Genomic DNA, 27,368 nt, shown 5'->3' on the forward strand with positions numbered 1-27,368 from the left:
TATGAACTTTAACCCCAGAGCAAGACAGTCTGGAGTTGAATCCAAGCTACACCACTTAAAAACTATGTAACCTCAGACAAGGTATTTAATCTGTCTGGGCTTCAGGTTTACTCTTCTATAAAATGGTGATGATAATAGTACTTACCTCCTGGGAAGGTTATAAGGATTAGATAATGCAGTGTAAAGTGTTCAGAGTAGGACCTAACACAGACTAAACTCTATATGTTATTGTAATTCCCCTTTTAAAAATAAGGAGGCTTGCCAAGGTTAAGTAACTTGTTTGAGGCCACACAACTACAATTCTGTGGTAGTGGTGTAGCTTCAGTTGATGATGAGTGGAATGATCACACATTCCCTGGGTTATAGTATGGAGCACCACATCACCAGTTAATATCACAAAGGGAGAACAACTCTGCTGAAGATGTGATAATAAATCATGATGGTGCTTGCATATATACACTTGACTTTAAGTACAGTAAAACATGAGTGAAGTTCTATTCGTTTTTTGAGATGACTATAAATATTATATATTTTTCATCAGGATAAAAACTAAGGACAAAGACTAAGTCTTCTTATATCCTGGAGGGTTTTACTTAGTCTGTCTGATTAGCTCCTTCCAATGCAATGCCTCTGCTCCCAAAATGGGGGGAGGGTGGATGGATTTAAAATGGGGGAAGGGAACATGGTGATGTGCACCTTCCTCTGGGATTTAAACCTACATCTACCCAGCTACAAAGTTTATGCTTAGTTCATTTTTTTTTAACCCCACATTTGTTTATTTCTTTATTTTTGGCTGTGTTGGGTCTTCGTTTTTGTGCGAGGGCTTTCTCTAGTTGTGGCAAGCGGGGGCCACTCTTCATCACGGTGCGCGGGTCTCTCACTATCGCGGCCTCTCTTGTTGAGGAGAACAGGCTCCAGACGCGCAGGCTCAGTAGTTGTGGCTCACGGGGCCAGTTGCTCTGCGGCATGTGGGATGTTCCCAGACCAGGGCCCGAAACCGTGTCCCCTGCATTAGCAGGCAGATTCTCAACCACTCTGCCACCAAGGAAGCCCTGTGCTTAGTTCATTGATTTACAGGCTTTCACTTCTATTAAAGTATATTGCTGTGGTAGATTTAGGACTCCTCAGATAACATTAATGAGAAGTTCAAATCTCCTTGGTACTACAGAGTGACATTGCCAGAAATGGTTTATTAACAGGTCTAGCTGTTGACAAACTTGTCAGGTGGAAGAAGCTGGTATAGCCTTACCCTTTGGAATCTTTCAGCCAGTATATTTTGTTCTGGTTTTCCCTTCCATTTATCTCCCTGAGAGCACACTTGTTTCTGACTTTCCCCCTCCTAAATCCCATTTCATCAGTGAGGGCATTGTGACCCAATTTATCTCATTAACCCATGCTGGTAGGCTAATGGGGCTGATGAGTTATCCCATTCTGTTGTGCATTCAAATACAACAATCAAGAAATATTTAGGCTCTTATTATTCACTCAACAAATATTCAGTGAATATCTATTATATTTTAGGTGCTGGAGAAAAAGCAAAAAACAGTCTATAAGACCTCGGTGGTATCTTACAGACTAAGATACTTACATTGTTTCAAACTGATAGTGTGAAAGTCTAGGAAGAATTTCTATCCAATCAGCCTGTTGGTTCTAGTGCTTCTTTAGTACTCCCCCTAGTACTTGTGTTTTCTCTCTCTCTCTTTTAATTTTTATTATTTATTCCCCAATGTGTCATAGGAAAGGCCAGAGGTATTGAAGTTTTTTCTGTATCCCTTAACAGTGGATTAAGGTATTTTTAGCTGCTGTACTAATTGATCACTGTGCTTACTACCTTTATCTCTCTTCCCTAGAGAGAAATATTATAATTCCTAAAACTGTATCAAGATCTTCCTAATTTTAGGCTAGTTGATTAGTTCTTTCTTCTCTATTTATTTCCACATAACAAGTAAACCTCACTTAAGTCCTTAATTTGAGTTTCTCAGGGATCTAGTACATGTGCAAGAGTCCCAAAATGTTACTGTTTTAACCCAGATTAAGAATCTTATGATGAAATTTCAGATATCCAAACAGGGCCCAAATAATGAGAAAGATTCACATCAGAAAAGCAATCTAATTGGCTGAACCTCCTAAGACCGCTCCTGCAAACAAAAGTGATGATTGTAAAAAACTAGTCAAGTTAGTAAGTCCCTGCTTCTTTTTTAGGATGATAGATGTATGATCAGGCCATTCAAGATGGCTCTTCTCTTGCCCTCTATACTCCCCTGCTCCACCAGGCCCTGCTTCACTCAGATGATTATCCAATCCTCTTAATTATAGGACTTAATTAGTAGCTCCTAACTGATGAGCCCACCTGATGTCAGTAAATGCACCCTATAAATGTTAGCCTCCTTCTCCCCTGAGTAGCTAAGGCTAATGCCATGTTCTTCCTGCTCGCCCTGAGCTGTACACAGTGGGGTGTTGCTCCAGGACCCTTTGTGTAAGATCTCCTTGTCCAATAAATCATCGCTGTGTCTGTTGCTGTCTCTGGGCAACTTCAAGACTTGCAGGCCTGTGAGGTGCAGCCCAAAAAGAGAACAGTAAAAGGGGCTTCCCTGGTGGCTCAGTGGTTGAGAGTCCGCCTGCCGATGCCTGGGACACGGGTTCGTGCCCCGGTCCGGGAAGATCCCACATGCCGCGGAGCAGCTGGGCCCGTGAGCCATGGCCGCTGAGCCTGCGCGTCCGGAGCCTGTGCTCCGCAACGGAAGAGGCCACAGCAGTGAGAGGCCCACGTACCGAAAAAAAAAAAAAAGAGAACAGTAAAGGACTGGAAAGATCATCAGGCAGTAGTTCTCCCAAGGGGCAGTACATGCTTGTGACAGTTTCCTGGAGTTGCTCATGGCATTTAGTGTCAGGGCCCCAGAATGCTCACAGTGTAGCAGTGTCCTATAAGCAGCACTTCTAGTCCATTCTTTTGCCAAGGGGAAGGAAACACATGGTGGAATCTTTCCCCCAAGGTCATATGCCCAGCCAATGCCAGAGCTAGAGACAGAATTTGTTTTACCGACCTGGGTCCTTGGACTCTGTTTTTTTAAAATAAATTTATTTATTTATTTTTGGCTGCGTTGGGTCTTTGTTGCTGCGCTCCAGCTTTCTCTAGTTGCAGTGAGCGGGGGCTACTCTTCGTTGCAGTGTGTGGGCTTCTCATTGCGGTGGCTTCTTTTTAGGGGAGCATTGGCTCTAGGTGTGCAGGCTTCAGTAGTGGTGGCACATAGGCTCAGTAGTTGTGACCCGTGGGCTCTAGAGCGCAGGCTCAGTAGTTGTGGCGCACGGGCTTCATTGCTCTGCGGCATGTGGGATCTTCCCGGACCAGGGCTCGAGCCCATTTCCCCTGCATTGGCAGGCGGATTCTTAACCACTGTGCCACGAGGGGAGTCCCTTGGACTCTTTTATCAATAGAAATTGATAGGAGGCCAGATGAGAACTCAGGCAAGGCTTTATTGGGACTCCTGCTGCAGCACAAGGGAGCAAAGACAAGTAGCAGGTGCCCTTGCTCGCTCCAGAGAGGAGCTGCTTGGGTCCTTAAAAGGGGTAACCACAGGGGTGGGTAGATAGGTTGGGCAGGAGGCGTGGCTTCGTAGGTCTGCTCAGGCCCTTGGTGGTGCTGTGTGCAGGGATCCCATGCAGGACCCTGCTTTTGCTCCCTCCATCTCAGAAGTGACAGTTGGTTTGTGGCCTTTGTGTATCCTATTGTTCATAACTGCACCAATTGCACATGTGTGCAGTTATTTTTAGTCCCTTATAGTTTCTTTGTATTCTGTTGCTCAAGGAAACATTTGTCCAGGTGCAAGCACTCTGGTAAAGTGTCCCAGGTCCCAGCCTGTCTCACTTGGAACTCCACTGCAGGATTTCTTCCACTGGAACCACTTTTCTGCATAATTCCTCCTTATACAGCTGAAGGAAAACTGTCTCATTGAAAAGAATTTCTTTAAGGTGTGATATTTTCATTCTCCTCAAATGTTATTTCTCATACTCTAAATCCTTCTTTGGTGTGGTTTTCAGTGACAGTTCAAAATCAGCCTCATTATTCTGCAATTGTAAGGTTTTTTTGGGGGGGAGAGGTAGTAGTTATATATATATATATATATATATATATATATATATATACAAATATATATATATATATATATTTTTTTTTTTTTTTTGAGGTACGTGGGCCTCTCACTGTTGTGGCCCCTCTCGCTGCAGAGCACAGGCTCCGGACACGCAGGCTCAGCGGCCATGGCTCACGGGCCCAGCTGCTCCGCGGCATGTGGGATCTTCCCGGACCGGGGCATGAACCCGTGTCCCCTGCATCGGCAGGCAGACTCTCAATCACTGTGCCACCAGGGAAACCCAGTGTTTATATTTTTTATCCCCTCAAAAATATTTTATTAAACTTGATCTTTGTTTTATTTCCCTATTTAATCCGAATAACTTTTGACTATTTTCAAAAACCAAACCTACCTCCAAATGTATAAAATGTGCTGTTTTTAAGCGTTGAAAGGAAAGAAGGTGCAGTTCTCATTCAACATATAACATTCCTTGCAAGTGTATCATGTGCCCGGTGTTGTGTTAAGTTCTATGGGTACAGGAGATACAATGTTAAAAGAAAAAAATGATCCCCCCTCTCCACCCTCAGACACATGAGAAGGTGAGTTCAATATAGTGTTTGTAGTGATATGATAGGATCTATATGAATGTCAAGAAAGGCAGTTAATCCCATTGTGGGTAGTTAGGCCTTCTGGGGGGTTGATATTCCAGTTGAGATTTGAGGGGTAGCAGGTGATAATCAGACAAATGGTAAGATGGGGTTTGGGGCAAGAAGAATGGGAGACAGAAATCTAGTCAAAGAGAACAGCGTCTGCAGATCTTGGGTTAAACAAGACAGTGTGTCACAACTGTGGTAAAGCAAATAGTGTAGTTTGGTGGAAACACAGGTAAGCTTTTCTGTCAGTTGTGAAATGGAAATGGAAGGGAAGGGATAAAGAGGCAAGGATGAGACTGGATGGGGAAGATCTTATAAGCCAGGCCAAGAAGTGTGGGAACCACTGAATGGTTTTAAGAAGAGAATCGGTAATTCCAAAAGTAGAAATTTGAATAAATAATCAGCTTCTAAAAATTAGAACTTCATAGAACAACACTCATTAGATGCGGAGAATATGGTCTGACATTCTTATTGAAATTCATCACATCCACTCCTAGCGATGCTGCAAACATGCTTCTGATCCTGGACCAATCTTGGCCCAGAGCCTCTCCTCCCTTCTGTACTCAGTGACAAGCCCCTCTCCCCAATCAATTCTTCTAATTAGTGCTCATCAGTGCTGGGGACAGATGTTGTCATAGTAAAGAATGAGGAGACATTTGTTCAGAGTTCAGGAGGACAGTGACAAAGAGGGGGGATTTATTGCATTACCACACACACAACACAATTAAATATTAATGAAAAATGTCACTTTTCCTGTCATTACCAGGCTTTTGTTTTGCAAAGATAATCCACTGGACCAAATGGTGAAAGATATACAGTGCTACTGCAGAGTGAATGTTGGAGATGTAATTAGCAACGTTTTGGAAACAAAGGTGCTTTCACAAATTGCCAAAGGATAGATGGGCAGAAAGTGTCTACTGGAGATACATGCAATAATTAAAGAGGTGTTTTTGAGTGCCTACTGAGGAATGTTTTGTGTGTAACAAAAGTAACACTTTATTGAGGTTTTTCTATGTTAAATTAAAGCACCAGCCATACTCACATGCTTATTTTGGAGAAGCTGTTGTATTTCACATACTGATATATCAGTGAAGACTCACTTTGAGCTTCAGTAAAATAGCAGTGAAACATTCTTCAGAAGATTGACTATGAAAATAAAAAAGTAATAAACAAAAAATGGTCATGAAGAACCTAGGGTCAGGACAGGAATAATGATGCAGACCTACTAGAGAATGGACTTGAGGACGCGGGGAGGGGGAAGGGTAAGCTGTGACAAAGTGAGAGAGTGGTAAGGACATATATACACTGCCAAATGTAAAATAGCTAGTGGGAAGCAGCCGCATAGCATAGGGAGATCAGCTCGGTGCTTTGTGACCACCTAGAGGGGTGGGATAGGGAGGGTGGGAGGGAGGGAGATGCAAGAGGGAAGAGATATGGGGACATATGTATATGTATAGCTGATTCACTTTGTTATAAAGCAGAAACTAACACACCATTGTAAAGCAATTATACTCCAATAAAGATGTTTTAAAAAATTTTTTAAAAACGTAATAAAAGTGGCAGTAGTCAAAAGAGTAAACATTTTCTCAAAATAGAACTTTGTACTTATTTAAAATCACATGGAATGGAGACAGGTAGCAAAAGATTAAAGATACTGGAGAAGTGAAAACAAATAGGAATTTTTTTTTCTGAGATAACATGAAAGAATGAAAGAAAATAAATTGAGACATGAGAATGTAAAGGTAAATGGGAGAGAAATAGGAAATTATTGTTTATTTGTACCTCCTCTATTTTCTAAAATAATTTGAGCCAGTTTCCAAAAATCAAAAGACAGAGGAATAATAAAGTTAGTAAACAGGAAAAATAAAGACTTAGAAAGAAGTAAGAAGCAAATATTATAACCACGATAGCTAATATCATAGGAGTGATCCAGTGTCAAATTTGGCTCTGAAGTTTTTGGCAGTCAGGGCAAAGGGGAAATATGATATGTTTCTAATTATCTCTTGCTGTGTAACAAACCACCTCAGAACAGTGACTTAGAACATCAGCAATTATTTATTATTAGCTCATGGTTCTGTGAGTTTCCTGTAGTTCAGCAGGGAGGTTCTGGCTTTTGGTGTCTCATGCAGTTGTTTTAGTCAATGCCTAGGGCTTGAATCATCTGAAGACCAGCTCCTTCACTTATCTGGTGCCTGGGCTGAGAAGACTCAAACAGCTGGGCTGGAACACCTGTGGCTCTGCAGGCATCTCTCTACCTGGCCTCTTTAGGAAGGCAGCTTCAGGGTAGTTCCAAAGGTACATGGTTCAAAGAGAGGAAAGTAGAAGCTGTGTTCCTTTTATGACCTAGCCTTGGAAGTCACTCAGCCTCATTTCCTCTGCAATTCTTTAGAAGCATGTCTCTAAGGCTGGTCTATGTTCCGGGGGAGGGGAATTAGACTTCCCTTTTTGAATAGAGGAAATGAAAAATAATCCATAACATGATTTAAAACTACCACATGATGTAACAGGTTTTTCATTGTCAAAAAGGTAGTAGTGTATCAATTGCTCAAGCTCCCACCTGATGTTGTCAACCTTTTCTTTTAGATGAAGTAATGGGGGAGACCATCAAGCATAAGATTAGAGAAGAACAGAGGGTGAGATTAAGGAGAAAGGTATGTGTTTGAAATATCTCCTTATAGGAGCGTATAGCGGCAGCACAGTAGAGCCTTGCTTCTCAAAGTGTGGTCTAGGACCAGTGGCCTCTGCCACTGAGAGCTTGTTAGAAATGCAGAACTTGGTCTCTACCTCAGACCTACTGAATCAGAATGGTATCTTAACAAGCTCACAGGATTCCTCTGCAGAAAAGCACTGCTGAAGAGGTGGAAAAGAATTGTCAGGTAGTGAGGAGGGACAAATTGCTGTGTACACACTTAGAGCAGGCCATGTGTCCTCCTTTATGGGACAATAACAGAATATGAGTGGGATAAGAAAATGACTAAATAGTAAAGTTCATCTGAGGTTGGGAATTCCACACATTCATTGACCAGGATGTCTCGGATGGCTGTTGGGTACTTAGGTAGAATTGAAATGAAAATAAGATCTAAATGGGTTAGGGAGAGGATGGGTGCAGTTAGAGGATGAAGGTTGGAATAAGGCTGGAGAGCTGATATTGCAGAAGTATGAACAGGGTATCCAAATAAACGATAGCTAGAAAGGGAAAATACCAAGTTGGTTTTTCAGAAATAGATAAATATTATTTTGGTACAATGGAATTGTATGGAATGTTATCCAAAGCAAGTAGATTTTTGACTGAGACATTTACTTTGTTTTACAGAAATATCTGCAGTAAAGGCATTTGCTTTTTTTTTTTTTTTTTTTTTTTTGCTTTTTTTTTTCTGCACAGCTTATGGGATCTTAGTTACCCAACCAGGGATTGAACCTGGGCCCTCAGCAGTGAAAGCGTGGAGTCTTAACCACTGGACCGCCAGGGAATTCCCACATTTGCTATTTCAATAAACATCTTATATATAGTTAAGGGCAGACAGCCAACAGATTGGTATCAAATATTAGCAAATTGCAACCAATCATCACTGATATTTCATACTGTCTTATGTGTGTGGTTTGTATTAAGAGTATAGGGCTTAGAGAGAGTTGGGCCCCTTGGAGAAGTGGCTGATACCAGTTCTTTGCCAGGAAATGCACAAAATGTGTCTGGAATATCTTGTCCTATGTGAAAGACAAGGAAACTATTAAAGATGACGGGATTCATGTTAAATGGACACCAGAGCCAATTTGAAGGGGTTGCACTTGCCAAAGATGGGGTAATATTAGCAGCAAAAAAGAAAATAATGGTAATGGATTGAGATACATCAAATATGTTAAAATCCATTAGTTCTTAATGATACTCACGTACAAAAACTCTCATTAGTCATCTTTGGAAGATGCTATGAAACCAAAACTTTATGCTGAAAACTGGTAAATGGAGTAAAACAATCAAGCATTTATATTTAATTTTCTGTACAAATAATATTTAAGGGTGCCAAGTAGTTAATTTGAGAAAGACTTTTTAAAAGAATTTCAGTGAATAAATGTGGAAGCAATGGTAGAATTAGAATATCACCATTGAACTCCTAATGAAATAATGGATTTAGGCCATGATCATTAATGGCTCTTAAAACCATTAGGTGAATTGCTAATGGGGAGCTTTATAATGGTGGATCAGGCTGACAACAGCAAGCCTACTGCCCAGTCTTAATGTCAAAAAAAGAGAAAGAACTAGACATTATGTTTCTCCTAATGGAATTACACAATACTCCTATAAAATAGTCATGCTAGGGCTTCCCTGGTGGCGCAGTGGTTGAGAGTCCGCCTGCCGATGCAGGGGACACAGGTTCGTGCCCCGGTCCAGGAAGATCCCACATGCCGCGGAGCGGCTGGGCCCGTGAGCCATGGCCTCTGAGCCTGCGCGTCCAGAGCCTGTGCTCCGCAACGGGGGAGGCCACAACAGTGAGAGGCCCGCGTACCGCAAAAAAAAAAAAAAAAAAAAATAGTCATGCTATAAACCTGGGCTGAACCTGATCGAGACTTTAGCTTTCCATAAAATATAGGAGCCAGAAGAATGTGTAAAAAGTCCTCATAGGGAGGCTATCAGCAAAGTGTAGAATGTGGGAATCCAATTTCTTCAACAAATAAATTGTGAGGGAAGGAAGATGGTGAGAGAAAAGTTATAGATTAAAAGATATGTAAGAGACTTTGGGTTTCAGTTTGACTTGTAGAGGGCTAGGAAATCATCACTCTAATTCTTACAACAAGAAAAAATGCTGAAAAAAGACTCATTAGAGACCTAGGTCAGAAGGCAACTGCTGCTCCAAAATCTGGAGAGATGGGTGAATACAGAGAATCTCAGCTGAGATCAGCTTACATGAGCAGAAACAACTGGAGCTTTAAACAGATTAAAAACAATTAATTGGCATTTTTTTTCGATCCATGCCAACATTTTTTTTTTTTTTTTTTTTTTTTTTTGCGGTACGTGGGCCTCTCACTGTTGTGGCCTCTCCCGTTGCGGAGCACAGGCTCCGGATGCGCAGGCTCAGCGGCCATGGCTCACGGGCCCAGCTGCTCCGTGGCATATGGGATCCTCCCGGACCGGGGCACGAACCCGTATCCCCTGCATCGGCAGGCGGACTCTCAACCACTGCGCCACCAGGGAGGCCCATGCCAACATTTTTAATGGCTATATAAAATAACAGAAAATATCATTGTGATTTATTACATGCGTGCCAATATTTTACTTAAAGCCAAACCATTCAAGAATCAGAAATCACTTTTTTTTTTTCCCACTGTAACAGCTCTTTTACTTTGCAGTGAAAATTGATTTGTATATTTTTTGCCTCTGAGTCCTTGTGGAATTTTTTTTTTTTTTAATTTGCCATGGCTAGGACTTCCAAAACTATGTTGAATAATAGTGGTGAGAGTGGGGCTTCCCTGGTGGTGCAGTAGTTGAGAGTCCGCCTGCTGATGCAGGGGACACGGGTTCGTGCCCTGGTCCAGGAAGATCCCAAGATCCCACATGCCACGGAGTGGCTGGGCCCGTGAACCATGGCCGCTGAGACTGCGCGTCTGGAGCCTGTGCTCCGTAACGGGAGAGGCCACAACAGTGAGAGGCCCGCGTACCACAAAAAAAAAAAAAAAAAAAAATAGTGGTGAGAGTGGACATCCTTGTCTCATTCCTGATCTTAGAGGAAATGCTTTCAGTTTTTCACCATTGAGAATGATGTTTCCTGTGGGTTTGTCGTATATGGTCTTTATTATGTTGAGGCACTTTCCCTCTATGCCCACTTTCTGGAGAGTTTTTATCATAAATGGGTGTTGAATTTTGTCAAAAGCTTTTTCTGCATCTATTGAGATGATCATATGGTTTTTATTCTTTAATTTGTTAATATGGTTTATCACACTGATTGATTTGCATATATTGAAGAATCCTTCCATCCCTGGGATAAATCCCACTTGATCATGGTGTATGATCCTTTGAATGTGTTGTTGGATTCCATTTGCTAGTATTTTGTTGAGGATTTTTGCATCTGTATTCATCAGTGATATTGGTCTGTAATTTTCTTTTTTTTTTTTTTTTTGCGGTATGCGGGCCTCTCACTGCTGTGGCCTCTCCCGTTGTGGAGCACAGGCTCCGGACGCGCAGGCTCAGCGGCCATGGCTCACGGGCCCAGCCGCTTCGCGGCATGTGGGATCCTCCCGGACCCGGTGCACGAACCCGTGTCCCCTACATCGGCAGGCAGACTCTCAACCACTGCGCCACCAGGGAAGCCCCTGTAATTTTCTTTTTTGTAGTAGCTTTGTCTGGTTTGGGTATCAGGGTGATGGTGGCCTCATAGAATGTGTTTGGGAGTGTTCCTTCCTCTGCAATTTTTTGGAAGAGTTTGAGAAGGATGGGTGTTAGTTCTTCTCTAATGTTTGATAGAATTCACCTGTGAAGCCATCTGTTCCTGGGCTTTTGTTTGTTGGAAGATTTTTAATCACAGTTTCAATTTCATTACTTGTGATTCATCTGTTCATATTTTCTATTTCTTCCTGGTTCAGTCTTTGAAGGTTATACCTTTCTAAGAATTTGTCCATTTCTTCCAGGTTGTCCATTTTATTGATGAGTTCCTGGAGCCTGATTGTTGACTAGCTTGAGAGTAAGAAACTACCAGAGTCCTAGGCTTAGAGGTTCCCCATTTGGTGGTGTGTGTGTGCGCGGGGGGTAGGGGGGGTGGGGGTTGTTCTCCAGAAACCTAAGAGGTTTTCAAGGTATAGATCTGAGAAAAATTCCATTTTGGTCAGGAGAGGGAAAAGTGACTATGTGAAATACCCACAGAATAGACTCCATGACAAAGGCAAGGGAAAATCCTTTATCAGAACCTTATCTGACTCAGGGGCTGGGTGATAAGCCAACTATAGTCCCTGTAGCTTTTCTGTTTCACCTAAAAGGAGAAAAAAAAAGGCTAAGAAACTTTTGTGAAGGTCACACCCAGGGTTGTAGGCCCACTGTAAAATTATAAGATTATAATACTCTTCCCCCTCCCACACCTTACCACTGCATCAGCAGGGCTTCAGTATAACAACAGTGGGTTGCAATTGAGAGATGCAAGATACAGACTCAATTTTTGAAACCCCAAAACAAGAGAAGGAAAATAAAAATAAAAACAAGGACACTAGAGGAAACCAAAGTCCTTGGCATTGATGGCTACACTACAGCAGACTTTAAACACAGCCCAACTCCTTGCTAGAGCAACATAAAACCTCACACTACAGGCCTGTTTATTTCAGTTCCCATTACTTGATATATTATATCATGTCCTGCTTTCAATAAGAAATTGCAAGGCATGCTTAAAAAACATGAAAAAGAACAGTCTGAAGAAACATAGCAAGCATCAGAACCATGCTCAGATGTGACACAGATTTTAGAATGATCATATAGAGAATTTCAAATAACTATGATTAATTGATTAATATGTGAAGAGCTCCAGTGGAAAAAAGAAGACAACATGAAAGAAAAGATGGGTAATGTAAGTTAGAGATATGGAAACTCTAAGTAAAGATCAAAAGGGAATGTTAGAAATCAAAATCACTGTAACAGAAATGAAGAATACCTTTTATGGGCTCATCAGACTGGACATGGCCAAGGAAAAAATCAGTGAGCTTGAAGATATATCAGTAAAATTTCCCAAACTGAAATTCAAAGAAAAGAAGAATAATTAAAAAGAAAAAAATCAGAACTATAAGACAGCTGCAAAAGATGTAACATATGAATAATTGGAATACTAGAAGGAAAAGAGAGAGAGGAACATAAAATGGTTGAGAATTTTCCAAAATTAATGACAGAAAACAAACCACCACACATCCAGGAAATTTAGAGAACACTAAGCAGGATTAAAAAAACCCAAAAAAACAAAAAAAAACATATGGCATAAAGACAAAGAGAAGTTTTCAAAAGAAGTCAGAGGACAAAACACCTTACCATTAAAGAAACAATAAGAGTTACAGTGAAATTCTTGCCAGAAACCATGCAAACAAGAAGAGAATAGAGTAAAATATTTAAAGTATAGATTGGATAAAAAAACACCAACCTAAAATTCTGTATTCAGCAAACATCCTTCAAAAGTGAAGGAGAAATACTTTCTCAGAAAAATTAATACTGCAGAAAGTTATCACCGGTAGACCTGCCCTGCAGGAGCTGTTAAAGAAATTCTTCAGACAAAAGGAAAAGTATACAGGTCAGAAACTCAGATCTACATAAAGAAAGAGAGTATCAGAGGACTAAATAAAAGTCAACTATTTGATTTTTCTTATTCTCAATTGATCTAATAGTCAACTGATCAAAGTAGTAATTGTAACAATATTTTGTGATGAAGGCATATGGATAAGTATCAATAAAATGAAAGACAGCAATGTTAGAAGAGAGGAAGGAATTGGGAATACTCTTATAAGATACCTGTACTACCTGTGAAGTGAGATAGTGTTATTTGAAAAGTAAACTTAGATTAGTTGTAAGTTATATTGCAAACTCTAGGGCAACGACTAAAAAAGGAGAAAAAGAAATATAATTGATTTGCTAAGAAAGGAGGGAAAATGGAATCATGTAAAATATTCAATTAAAACCAGAGAAGGGAGAAAAAGATTTTTAAAAGGAACAAACAACAAATGCAATGAAGAGAAAACAGTTAAAAACATGGTATATATTAATTCAACTATATCAATAGTCACTTTAAATGTGAATAATCTATGTACACCAATTAAATGACAGAGATTGTCATGGTAGATAAAAACACAAGACCCAACTATATGTTGTCTATAAGAAACTCATATTAAATAAAGATACAGATGGGTTACAAATAAAGGATGTGAAAAGACATACCATGATAACACTAATCAAAGGAAAGATGGAGTATTATGTTGATTTCAGAAAAAGCAGACTTAAGAACAATGAAATTTACCAGGAATTAAGAGGGCATTACATAATGATAAATCAGTCAATTCTCTAAGGAGATATAACAATACTTAACATGTTTGAATCTAACAACAGAGCATCAAAATATATAAGGCAAAAACTGATAGAACACCAAGGAAATATAGATAAATCCATAATTATGGTTGAAAACTTCAACATCCCTTTTTTAGTAATTGATACATCTAACAGGCAGAAAATCAGTAAGGATATAGTTGAACTAAACAGCACCATCAATCAACTGCATGTAGTTGACATTATACTATACTTCCCTTTCAATTTTGTTATGTAACTAAAACTACTCTAAAAAATAACTACTCTAAAGTCATAAAAAAAAAATTTAAAAAAGTAGACAAAAAGGGCTTCCCTGGTGGTGCAGTGGTTGAGAGTCCGCCTGCTGATGCAGGGGACATGGGTTCGTGCCCTGGTCCAGGAAGATCCCGCATGCCGTGGAGCGGCTGGGCCCATGAGCCATGACGGCTGGGCCCATGAGCCATTGCCGCTGAGCCTGCGCATCTGGAGCCTGCGCTCCGCAATGGGAGAGGCTGCAACAGTGAGAGGCCCGCGTACCGCAAAAAAAAAAAAAAAAAATAGACAAGAGATCTGAATACTTTACCAAAGAAGATATACAGATGGCAAATAAGCATATGAAAAGATGTTCAGCATATGTATCATTAAAGTAAAAGTTTAGTAAGTTAAAGTAAAAGTTAAAGTAAAATTGAGATACCATACACACCTATTAGAATGACTAAAATCCAACACCTTAATGGCATCAAATGTTGATGAGGATATGGATCAAGGAGAACTCTCATTCATTGTTGGTGGCAGTGCAAAAAAGGCACAGTCACTTTGGAAATAGTTTGGCAGTTTGCTATAAAGCTTAACAGTCTTACCACAAGATTCAGCAATTTTAATCCTAGGTCCTAGGTTTTTACCCAATTGAGCTGAAAATGTTTTTTCATGCAAAAACCTGCATGTACATGTTTTTAGCAGCTGTATTAATAATCACCAAAACTGTGTGAATGTAAATTGGTGCAGCCAATATGGAAAACAGTGTGGAGTTTCCTTAAAAAACTAAAAGTAAAGATACCATGTGATCCAGCAATCCCACTCCTGGTTATATATTCGGAAAATATGAAAACTCTAATTTCAAAAGCTTCATGCACGCCAATGTTCATAGAACTATTTACAAATAGCCAAGATATGGAAACAACCCATATGGCTTAAGACAATTGGCTTAAGAAGATGGAATATTACTCAGACATAAAAAGAATGAAATATTACCATTTGCAGCAATATGGATGGACCTAGAGAATATTATAGTTAAGCAAGTCAGACAGAGAAAGAAAAACATTATATGATATCACTTATATGTGATATGACATGACCCAAATAAGCAGAGTTGTGTTTTTTTTTTAAAGTAGCACATGTAAATAAAAGAAAACACTGAGTAAAAATTCTTCCTCTTGGCTGTAACAGTTTCTCAGACTTGTGTTTTGATAATCTTTGATGATTTTGAGGAGTACTGGTCAGGTATGTTATAGGATGCCCCTCTATTAAAAGTTGTCTGATATTTTCATGATGATTAGGCAGGAGTTATGGTTTTTGAGGTGAAATATAACAAAGGTAAAGTGCCATATTCATTACATCATATCAAAGGTACATACTGTTGGCATGAATTATGAGTGTTGATGCTGACCCTAATCACCTGGCTGAAGTACTGTTTGTAAAGTTACACCTTCTTCTTCCTTTCCATACTGTACTCTTTGGAAGAAAGTCACTATTGCACAGCCCATTTGGATCATGTGAATTTGGATTTATTTTGACCTCTTTTGTTATTGAGTATAGGTCACATGTTTCTGTTTCTTTGCACATCTACTGAGTTTCTACTGGGTACCTGACATTATAAATAATACATAGTAGACACATGGAAGACTGACTTTTAGTCAGGAGTTTAACTTGGCTGAACTCAAACTCCATACTCTGTCGCTCTGCAGTCAGTCAGTAGCTGACTTTTCCTTCAGATCTGTAGTTTCCAGCTTTTTTTTTTTTTCCAACTAGTTCCTCTGTGATCTTACCTGTGAATATTAGTTTAGTGGTTGGCCAAATTTCAGGACAATATTGGTTGCATAAGACTCATGCCCTATGTGGCTCTTCTCTTCTGAGCTCTTCCCTGTAGTTTTCTCTTTGCTTTGCAAACCCTGAACACTGGCCTCTTATGCTTCAAAGCACTAAGGCATTGGCCTTCTGCTGGCCTGAGCTGCTGTGCAGATTGGGGTTGTCCTCAGGCAAGAAGCCCCAGATTCCTCAATCTCACCAGGTGCAATTCCTGTTTTTCCAGAGTAGATGTCCTTCCAGTTTCTTCCTGCTTTTGGTTGTTCTCCAGTGTCTCCAAAAGGGTTTTCTTCTTAAATAATTCTGTTCAAATTTTAAAACTTTAATCTGTGGATAGTTTGGTCTATTCAAGCTATTTTACCATTATCAGCTGAACTCTTTTTGGAGGGTCAGCAAAGTTTGACCCAGTTTAAAATGAGAACTCTGCCCTATTTCTTACTCATTTTATTCCATAAATATTCATTTAATGCTTATGAAGTGCCATGAACTTTACTGAGTTCTTTGTGAATGCTAACTCATTCATTCCTTGGAAACAGCCTCTATGGGAACTGCTATTATTACTCCCTTTTGCCAACAGAAAAACTACTGAAGTAAAGAGAGGTTAAGTTACTTGACAAAGTTCACATAGTCAGCTAATAGGCTAAATGCTGAACCCAGCTTACTATTTAGCCCATTCTTCTTCTACTACCAAAAAGCTAAGGGTTGGTGCAGGGATTCTGAATGTCCCTCAAGTCACGCCATAATGCTGCTCTTTATAGTCTATGGGAGTAACTAAAAGAGAAGACTATATAAAGATATCCTGATTAATTTTACACATGGCTTTGGTGTATCATATTTCTTATCTCTCAGCCCTAGTTTACTCATCTATGAAGTGAAGTGGTATTACATTTAACAGTGTACTCCAGAAAGATCAGAAGACAATAGTGTCATCCACCTGTGGGTTTCCTCTTTGTCTCCATTAGAGGGTGAAGTGATACCAGAGAGTCATGGTTAAAAGACCTGAAAAAGAAACTCCAGTGTAAAAAGTTTATTTAAACAAATTTTTATTAGGTCATACTATTCACTGTAAAAAAAGAAATGTAGGCTATATGGAAAAGCATAAAGAAGAAGAAAAACATCACTGCTGTAAACATTTTTCATTCCTTTTAGCTGCCTAATTTGTGAACCTCCTTCACCGTAGAGGTAGAAATGCTGGTTTCCCTACCTCCCCTCCAGCTGGGGTGTGGGTGCAGGACTGAGGCTCTGCCCCAGTCTGGGATCTGAAGACACAGAAAAGCATGAGCAGAAATATTTTGGAGACATTATACAGAGAAAGGGAAGTCCTGTTGAGTAGGGGAGGCTTGGAGCTGGCAAGATTGTAATATGAGTGGGTGTGACTCAACCTGCCCTCACAGGCTTGTGAGGCTTGGAGATATCCATCTTCCCAACGCTGCTCAGATCTGTCTCCTTCTCTCTCCTCCCCATGCCACTGCTGACTTCATTTCTCACCCGCACTACTGTGCCAGCTTCTTAACCTGGATCTGGTCTTCTTTCTCCAAGTTCCAATGAGTGCCAGACTGATTTTCTGTGGCACAAATTAGATTATGTCACTCTGCTTAAAAATTTCAATGGCTCCCCATTTTCTCTGGAAAAGTATCCCATCTCCAGTGTTGATTTGGAAGATGTTTTCTTGAGCTGACTTCAGTCATCCTGAACCTTTCATTCAGCCTTCTCATCTTGCGCCTTATGCTCTAGTCACTTCTAACTGTTGGCAGTTTCACAAACTAATCATGAATTTTATTTTCGTGCATTTAAATATCTTCCTTATCTTTGGATCCACAATGCCGATTACAATGTGCATATGAAAAGTATTTAATAAATGTTCATTGAATAAGTGAATGAACAGTACATGTTCACATGTTCTCTGAGACTGAATCAAGAGAAAAAGAGAAAGAAATTGCAAGACTGAAGCATATCCAAGAGGTGATGACATTCAAGGTTATAATACTACTAATAACAATAGTACTATTATTACTGATACAATTAGTAACAATAGCTAGCCTGTATTGAGCACTGACTAGGTATCAGACACTCTTGCCATAAGATACTTTGTAATATCCCTTTAGTCCTCACCACAATGCTATGAGGTAGCCACTACCATAACCATTAAACAGAAAAGAAAGCTGAGGCAAGGGCAGAGTGTAGTTAAGTAACTTGCTTAAATTTACCGGGCCTGCCAAAGGTGGAAGCAAAATTTGAATACATTCAAACTAACACCAGAACCTGCATGTTATACTACTTTGGAGTATATACTGCAGGTGGAGAACTTCAGTGACGTAAAAGAAAATGTCATTGGTTTTGAAAAATTTGAGGAATTTTAATGTCAAGGTGTTAAATACTAATCTGAATTTTTGTATTACCTGTTAGTTGTCTACATTCCCCCACTAGAAAGAAAACACCATAGGAGAAAATGAATTTGTCTGTCTTTTACATGGAATAGCAAGTCCCTAGAAAGTGTTTAGCATATGTCAATAGTAGGCGCCCCATAAATATTTATGGAAGGAAAGACGGAAGACAGGAATTACAAAGAATCTGTTGAAATTACAAAGGATCTGTTTTAGGCACTACCGTCATTTTATCAAATATATTTTAAGTTCCTTAAGTGTATGTAATATTCTTTCCTTTTCCCATCAGTTAGTTTGTGTATAGTACGTGTTTAATAAGTAATTATTGACTGATTGAAGAGTGTCAGAAAAATTAATGAAAGACAATGAAATATTTGGAAATGGGCAGGTTATCTCTGCCTTTCAACATTTTTGGCAACTTTACAACTCAATTAGTTTTAGAAAATTAATGATAATACAAATGATTTTGTCCATAGAACTGCAAATTAGTTGTGTCTGGTGGAATGTAATTGATTATTGATCCATTGCGTTTCAGCATTCCTTATCTGATTTTATACATGTGTTCTTTGAATTCTTCTTTGAACAGGTTATGAAAACATACTGGTTCCCACATTAATTGGAATACTCTTCAGCCATAAAAAAAGAATGAAATTTTGCCATTTGCAACAACATGGATGCACTTGGAGGGTATTATGCTAAGTGAAATAGGTCAGACAGAGAAAGACAAGTACTGTATGTTAGCACTTATATGTGGAATCTAAAAAGTAGAACAAAGGAATGAATATAACAAAACAGAAACAGACTCACAGATAAAGAAAACAAACTAGTGGTTACCACTGGGGACCGGGAAGAGGGGAGGGGCAAGATAGGGATAGGGGATTACTATATGTAAAATAAATAAGTTACAAGGATATATGGTACAGCCCAGGGAATAGAGCCAATATTTTATAGTAACTATAATGGAGTATAACCTTTAAAAATTGTGACTCACTATGTTGTACACCTGAAACTTATGTATTTAGCATTGTACATCAAGTATACCTCAATATTAAAATTTAAAAAAATTGAGTTAAGTAAAATCTTTGATACAGTATCATTTTATACCTATATGAGAGTCATGATTATACCCCCTTTTAAAAACTGCCCTTTGACAAGACGAAGTGCGTATATTTTTCATTCAGAGCCATGTTGCTTCTTAGAAATGGGCATTGACAGTATGTGTGGTATCTCTAGATCCAGTCATTCAATTATGAGGATCCACTATGAACAGTTTGTGTTTGGGGTTAAGCATTGTGTTTTCTTCCCAGTTGAGGCACAACCTCTTTTTAAAATTTTCAACTCTTTCACAACTTTTAAAGAAGTAAGAGTTAGGTAGAAATTTTTACTATCTTGCTGGACATATTAGGACTGTCCACCAGGTGTCACCCTGACATCTTAGGATCCAAAGAAAAGATAAGTTAGTCTTTCTTTTATAAGTAGTATATTTTTGGTAGTGGATATATTAACTGTTGACATTTTATGTCTTAATATAGGGGCCGAGGCAGGCAGGATTGGAGACAAAACTCAGGACTTTATGTTTGTCCACGTTCCTGCTTAAGGCACTTTTCCACATAACGTGAATTTTTCTCTCTCCTAGAGTTAAGATATTCCTTTTTAAAAAGTACTTTTTAAATTAAAATACAGTCATTCACAAATAAGCCTAAAATATATGGTCATAATCTGGATCATGTAAGAGTCCTCATAATTCTAGAGCAGCATCCCTTCAGACATCCATGGTGACAGTCATTGATTGAGACAAAGACTCTCTCCTTGATCAAATTTTAGTCACACTCCTCTAGTCTGACTAGAGGAGTAAACTAGGCCTTGTCCTTGGGGCTTGTCTTTGGCCTATTTAGTCCAGCTATAGCAAGAATCCTGCTAACTCAGTTTAGCAAGAATTCCCCACCCTTGATATCTGATCACCCTAACTTGCCTTCAGCAAGAATCCTGTTAAGTTGGTTTTGCAAGAGTTCCCCTACACTTGATGTCTCTTGGTTAATTTTCCATCCACTGACCCCCTCACTCTGCTCCTTGGTTATAAATTTCCAGTTGTCTTTGGTATATTTGGAGTTGAGCCCAGTCTCTCTCCCCTGTTGTGATAGTCTTGACAGCTCTTGCAATAGTCCTAATGAAGTCTTCCTTACCATACTAACAAGTGTCAGAATAAGACTTTAACACTTTTTTGTTTAACAATTATAGACAGAATTTCACAATCAAATCCCAATACTAGGTCATCTCACAAATAGAACAATAGTTACTTTGCATTTATTAGACTCTGTTCTTATTGACAATATTTACCATTGCCAAAAATTAACCTTTCATTATGCTCCAATTTCCTCTTCTCTAAAGGATTCATCTGTTGTAAGCTTTAACAGGTATGTGTGTATGGATTTATGCGTATCCTGTATAATGAGAAACAGGATTGGCTTCCTCAACAGAGGTTTTCACCACCTTCCAAAATTTGTACTTTGATATTTAATTTTTTTACACGAATTTTGTGGCTTTTCAAGGCAAATGATACCAAAGGTAACAAGTAATTCATTTGTTTATTACAGTTCATTCATTAAGAAAAAAGGAGGTAAATATGGATAGAGAAACACAATTTCTATAGCATCTGCTGTATCAGGTAATTCAGATGTGTGATTTAGATGTTGGTTAAAGTCTCTTGAGTTTTTTGGGGTTTGCTTAAGATTGATAGAAAACTCAATCCAACAAAGAGTCAGAAATTTTAAGTAACTTGCTTAGAACACAGTGATGGAGCAGGAACTTCAATTTTGTCTGCCTCCAAAGCCAGAGGTACATATATTCACTTTTCTTTCTGAAATATTTGCCAGCTACATACAGTAGGCAGGGAACTAAAATAAAATGACTTTGATTTATTGTGATTTAGCAAAATATCTGAAATGGTGAAAATTTATAAACCTTTATATCAGAGGGAAAACTTGTATTGTTTAGAGCAATGATTCTTATATTGATATCCATTAATTGAGGCTATTGTTCTTACCAGAGACTATTTAACTTAATTACATATAAAATGATTTAATATTGAAACATGTGCAAAGTAACTATGGAGTCCCTAATTCTCTAATAGAATTATTACCTCTCTTTCAATTACTATACCAGAGTGGGCCACTAGGTGTCAATCTGACACAGAAATTATCTAAAAAGACCCTTAGAAAATAAGTGAGCTGACTTTGTAGAAAGATGGTCTGTTTTGCCTTCTCCAGTACGATATGTGAATTTTGTGTCCACTCAGCCCTTTGCCATCCATCTGCCTGGGAAAATATTACAATTATTTTACTGAAATAAAATTATTTTACCACCAAGAGAAATGTAATAAATGTCTTTTGATATTTAAAGTAGGGTTATTTCTGACAGATTTATTAAAAAAAGATAAATTTTTTTAGAATAACAATAGAAAAAACAACATCCTTAGGAGTAAACCTAACAAAAATATGCAAAATGCATATGAGGGAAACTTTACAACAGTCTTGAAAGACACAGCAATACATACACATTATCAAATTAAAAGACATCCCTTCTTTTTGGATAGGATGTATCAGTGACATGTAGATGTCAACACATACTTTTAATGCTATCCCAATTGAAATACTGCAAGTATTTCTGGAGCAAGACAAATTAATTCTGAGGTTCATATGAAAACTAAACTTATAAGAATAACTATGAAAGTCCTGGTTTCATAGTTCATGAAAGTCCTTTCTCTATTTGTGGGCTTCTTATTGCAGTGACTTCTCTTGTTGTGGCGCACGGGCTGTAGGTGTGCAGGCTTCAGTAGTTGTGGCACATAGGCTCAGTAGTTGTGGCACGTGGACTCTAGAGCGCAGGCTCAGTAGTTGTGGCGCACGGGCTTAGTTGCTCCGCGGCATGTGGGATCTTCCCAGACCAGGGCTTGAACCCGTGTCCCCCTGCATTGGCAGGCAGATTCTTAACCACTGTACCACCAGGGAAGCCCAAGCCTCTTACTTTTAATTTCTATTTGTCCTTAACAGGGTCTACAGTCTGGTTACTTCATGCAGATGTTTATGGTAATTGAGTGGGGTGGGGGCGGTGAAGAGAGAGGGAGCACCACTCTACTCCCATCTCACAGCCCTGCCTTTTTTCCCCCTCAGTTTGCCTTTTTCTCAAGTTTCTGAATGTTCAACTTGGCACTTGTTGGCCAAGCCATAACCTGAAGTGACGACCCCTTTTCAAGTGAAGAAGATTCTCTTCTTCAGGATCCTGGAGTGCTGAGAGATCTGGAAACAGCTTTCTCAACTTCCTCCTCCTGGGTCTCAGGTTTACAAGCCCTAAATTAACCTCTGGTTAATAAATACCAGGTTAATAAAGGGATAGAATGCCCCTTTCATCATTACCCAAATTAGTTCTCTTTTTATTCTCCCTTTACAAAGTTATTCTGTTATAGGTTTTATTTAAAAGTCTTTTGCTGTACAGAACTCATTTCAGGTATGGGCCAAGAGGAGGTATGGTTCAGATAGTCACGTTAGTGAATGTGTCTGGAAAGGCTTTCTTCGCTTGCCTCCTGTGATGCCGTACTCTCCTGCTTTTCCTCCTTCTTCACTGGCTACCACTGCTTGGTCTCCTTACATGCTCTTCCTCCTCTGCCTGACTCCTACATGAAGGAGAGCATCTTGATGGAGGTAAAAGTTCTCTCTTTATTCACTATCACTCCATAGATGGTTTCTTCTAGTTCCATGGATTTAATACCATCTGATATTGGTGAATCTAAGTTTATATCCTCAGCTCTAATCTCTAGCAGTTCCACATTTTATATCCAATAGCTTCCTTGAAAGCTCAGCTAAACAGCTGATGAGCAACTCACACTTAATATGTAGAAATAGAATTCTTGATGTCGCCCAGTTCTACCCTCTTTCCAGGCTTCTTAATTCAACAAGACCATTGTGCATTCAATTGTCCAATCAAAACACAAAAGAAAATAAAAACCTAGGACTTATTCCACTGACATGTTTCACATCAAACCCATTAGCAATTTCTGTTGATTTCACTTCTAAAATATATTTTATATCCAGTTCCTCTCTCAATTCTTATAGTCACCACCCCAGTCCATATCACCATCCTTTCTCAGGAAGGGATGAGATACTGCCTTTCAACCAGTCCCTTTGCTTTCACTCTTTAACCTCTTCCCCCGTATATCAACCAGCATAATCTTTTAAGAATGTGAATCTTATTACTTTGATAATCTCATGATAAACCTTTATGAATTTTCCATTGCACTTAGAATTAAATTAAAAATCTTTATTGGAATGTTCTTCATACTTTTTGTTCAAATGCCCCTAGGTATTTTTAAATGGACAACTAAGAGTAAATTTTGCAGAAAAATTCCTTTCATTTTAAAATATCAGTATTTTAAAATAAAAAGATTACATAATTCTACTGAATATATTCAACTAATTATTAAATGTAACAAGGAAATTATTTTTTAAAATCATCCCTTAGCGAGATGCATAGGACTTTTTTCTCCAATTAGATCATATTTCTGTAGATTAACATTTTTTATAGCTAGAATAAGACAGGGGTCAATGTTCAGCATTAGTTCCATACCTAATGTGCACATTAGGATTTTTTTTTTGCATAGCCAAATTTCAACAGGTTTTTCAGATATGCCTTAAAAAATGTGATGGTGAGAAGAAACCTTAAGAATTATCATGTATGGTTACATTTGTAATTTCATTTCATGATTAAAAATATTAATTTATCATTATACATTTGAAGGAACAAGCATATTCTATCAACATCTGAGAGGGAGGAATCCATCCTAATTGACCAAAGTTGATTTTCTACACTTCAGAACATGTAATTTGGGAGCATTTTATTCTACACCCATAATTAAGTGGATACTAAGAATGCAATTTAATCAACTTTGTAGAAATTAACAGCAAAAAAAGAGAAATTATTAGTCATTAAGTACAGTATGTACTTATAAAGGGTATACTATTTATAGGAGAATCTATAATATAGTCCTGTTAATTTAAATCTAATAGATGAATCATGAAAATATATAAAATAGTGGATAAGTGGCTGGGTAACAATTAGCAGGAGGCTTTTCTTCAAGTAAAATAATAAGTATGGCTTTACCATACTCAGTGATCTTTCAGTAACTGTTCATGAGATGTATCTTTTCCAACTCTGAATAAATATTTAAGAATTTTTAAAACTTCTGTCTTGTTTCCAATATATGTATGTTTTTCTTTATGAAGTAATGTTGATAAGAAGTAAACTTAAAACTTTGATCTTCTCCTTAAGATCATGCAAAGCATGCTATGGAGACACAGACTACCTCATGGACAGTACCTGTGCATAATATCATTTTGGCTGTATTACCAGAACTTACCCAAAATATTGCCCTCCTTAGATCCTTATCCAAACTGGGTATTCTGTAAAGTGGAACTTACAGTCACTTTGAATTCTTTGAATATACCTCATATACAGATTTCAATGTACTCCTTTCTCTACAGATTTCTTTTTAAAAGGGCTTCTAGTTATTTTCAGTTGATACCATGACATCTTATTTAAGTTTTCTTACTTAAAAGTCAGTATCTCTTTCAGGAAAATTTAACAATTAAAAATCTGTACTTTTTAAATTTTTTCCCAGAAAAATTTAAATAGAATTGGATAGTGATTTTGAAAAGCTAAAATTGTTTCAACAGTTTTTTTTTTTAAATCACATACCATGCCATGCCATTGTAGTTTTCTTTTTCTAGTTTAATTCTTTTGAAAATCATGATTCAGATTGCACATGCAGTCACAGCAGGCTCTCCTTCCAAGATACGGGTCAATCCATCAGGACATATGCAGTTGCCTGTTCTCAGTAAACAGTCTCAGCAAGAAATGGGCAATGGAATTTTATTCATGCAAGGCAGAAATCAATAAAACAGGTTATAATTTTAGGATATACTTTGTATATCACCTTGAATTTGGCATATTGATCCTTTAATACTATTTTATTTTTCTATACAACAAACAAGAAATGTGGAGAATCTTTTTTTTCATAATAAGAGTAAAGCATGCTTACCATATAAAAACTGAGGAACTGGACAGAATAAAATGCCATATATTTGGCAGAATGTGTATGGTTTGGAGCACAGATTTAGGGTCTACTTGACTAGGTTCAAATCTCAGTTGTGCCACCAACTAACTGTATGCCCTTGGGAATGTGACTTTACTTGTCTGTGCTTCTGTTTCTTCGGTTGTAAAATGGAGATGATGTTAATAGTGACTATACCATAGGGTTGCTGTGAGACGAAATGAGTCACCCAGATAAACCATCTGGCTCCAGGAAGTATTCAGTAATAATTAGGTAACCTCATCCAAGGCAACCATTGTTGATGATTTGCTATTATGATTTTATTGTGTGCATTTTTAACATTTGTTGTGATTATAATATGTGAATGTGTATATATCCTGCTTTTCTTTTAAAATTAATATTTTTATGACTACAAAGTTGTTTCATAATCTTTATAGTAAAAAAATACAGATAACATGTTGGCTCAAAATGATGTTCTGATCATGGAAGCCATTTAAAATGCTTTTCCTGGAGTGTCTTAGTACACTGGTATAAACAGCAGAGGGTGGCCCTCCTCATCTGTGAGAACGCACAATGTAACTCTGAATATTGGATGTTTGTCCCAAGGGAAATTATACCTCCCTCCCCATAATGTGTCTTCAGAGAGGTCCTTATGCCGGCTGCCTCAGTGATAGATATGTGACTTGCAGTCAGTGTCTCTAAGGGAAACAGTCCTATTTACCACCCACCACCAGTTGCTCTCTTGTTTCACCCAGGATAGTATTCTCAAAGACTCTTGGAGCAGGAAAGAAGCTCTAACATTTTGTGGAACAGAAATATCAGGAGGCTACTATCTTAGTCATTGCCGTAAGAAAATACTACAGGCTGGGTGGCTTAAGCAACAGGCTTTTATTTCTTACAGTTTTGGTGGCTGGGAAATCCAAGATCAAGGTGCTGTCCAATTCAGTTTCTGGTGAGAGCTCTCTTCCTGGCTGGAAAATGGCCACCTTGCTGTGTCTTCATAAGATAAAGAGAAGAGGGGGAATGGAGAGAAGGGAAGAGGGAGGAGGGTAAGGGCTGAGGGAGAGGGAGAGAGGGGTAGGGAGAGAGAGGGAAAGAGAAGGGGAGAGGGGGAGAGGGAGAGGGGAAGGGAGCGAGATAGAGAAAGGGAGATCTTTCTCTTCTTATAAGACCACATTCCTGTTGGATTAGGGCTCCAACCTTATGGTCTCATTTAACCTAAATTATCTCCTAAAGACCATATCTCCAGATATAATTAAACTGAGGTTAAGACATCAACATATGAAGGGCTTCAACATACCACATGCTATTGCGTATACTGGGTGTGTTGTAGGCATTGTGGGTACACAGTGGGCAACCTAAATAGTCCCTGCTTTCCTAGATTTTAAAGCCAGTATGGGGCTTAGCCAATAAACAAACAGAATAACGTGGTGTCATTAGTAACCCTTACTGAGGAGAAATAATAAGGGTAGGAGGAGAGAGAGCAATTTAGATGAATATATGTGCCATTTAGGATAGAGTGGTTAAGGAAGTTTTTTTGGACAAGGGGTGGGTATTTGAATAGGAACCTGAATAACTGAGGGAGGGAGTTGTGTACCTCTTTAGGGAAAGGGCATTCCAGGCAGCGGGTAGAGTGAGTGCAGCGTTCTTGAAGTGGCAGCACACTTGAAGTATTTGTGGAACAGCAAGCGGACCAAAGTGGATGAGTGGAATAAACTAGGGAAAGAATGGTGGGAAATGTAATTGAAGAGAGAGCCAGACTTCAGATCATACAAGGCTGTAGGGCATGATATCTTTGAGCTTCCTTCTGTAACAGGGAAGAACCAAATCTGACTACATGTTGGATCTGTTTCTTTTACTTTGCTTCCCCTTGCTCTTGTTCACCAAAAGGATACTGTCTATACAAATGGCCTGCCTCGGGAAACCCTGCCCTTCTGCCTGAAATGTTAAACCAAAGTACCTTTGTTCAGGGAAGCATCCTGACCCTGTCCACCTGTGCCTGGCTGCAAGAAGGAAGAAATTAACACATCCTCTCCTCGAGGCTGGCCATTCCTGCAAACCTTT

This window comes from Mesoplodon bidens (genome assembly GCF_964165515.1).
Source record: "Mesoplodon bidens genome assembly, chromosome: 3".
Taxonomy (NCBI): Eukaryota; Metazoa; Chordata; class Mammalia; order Artiodactyla; family Ziphiidae; genus Mesoplodon; species Mesoplodon bidens.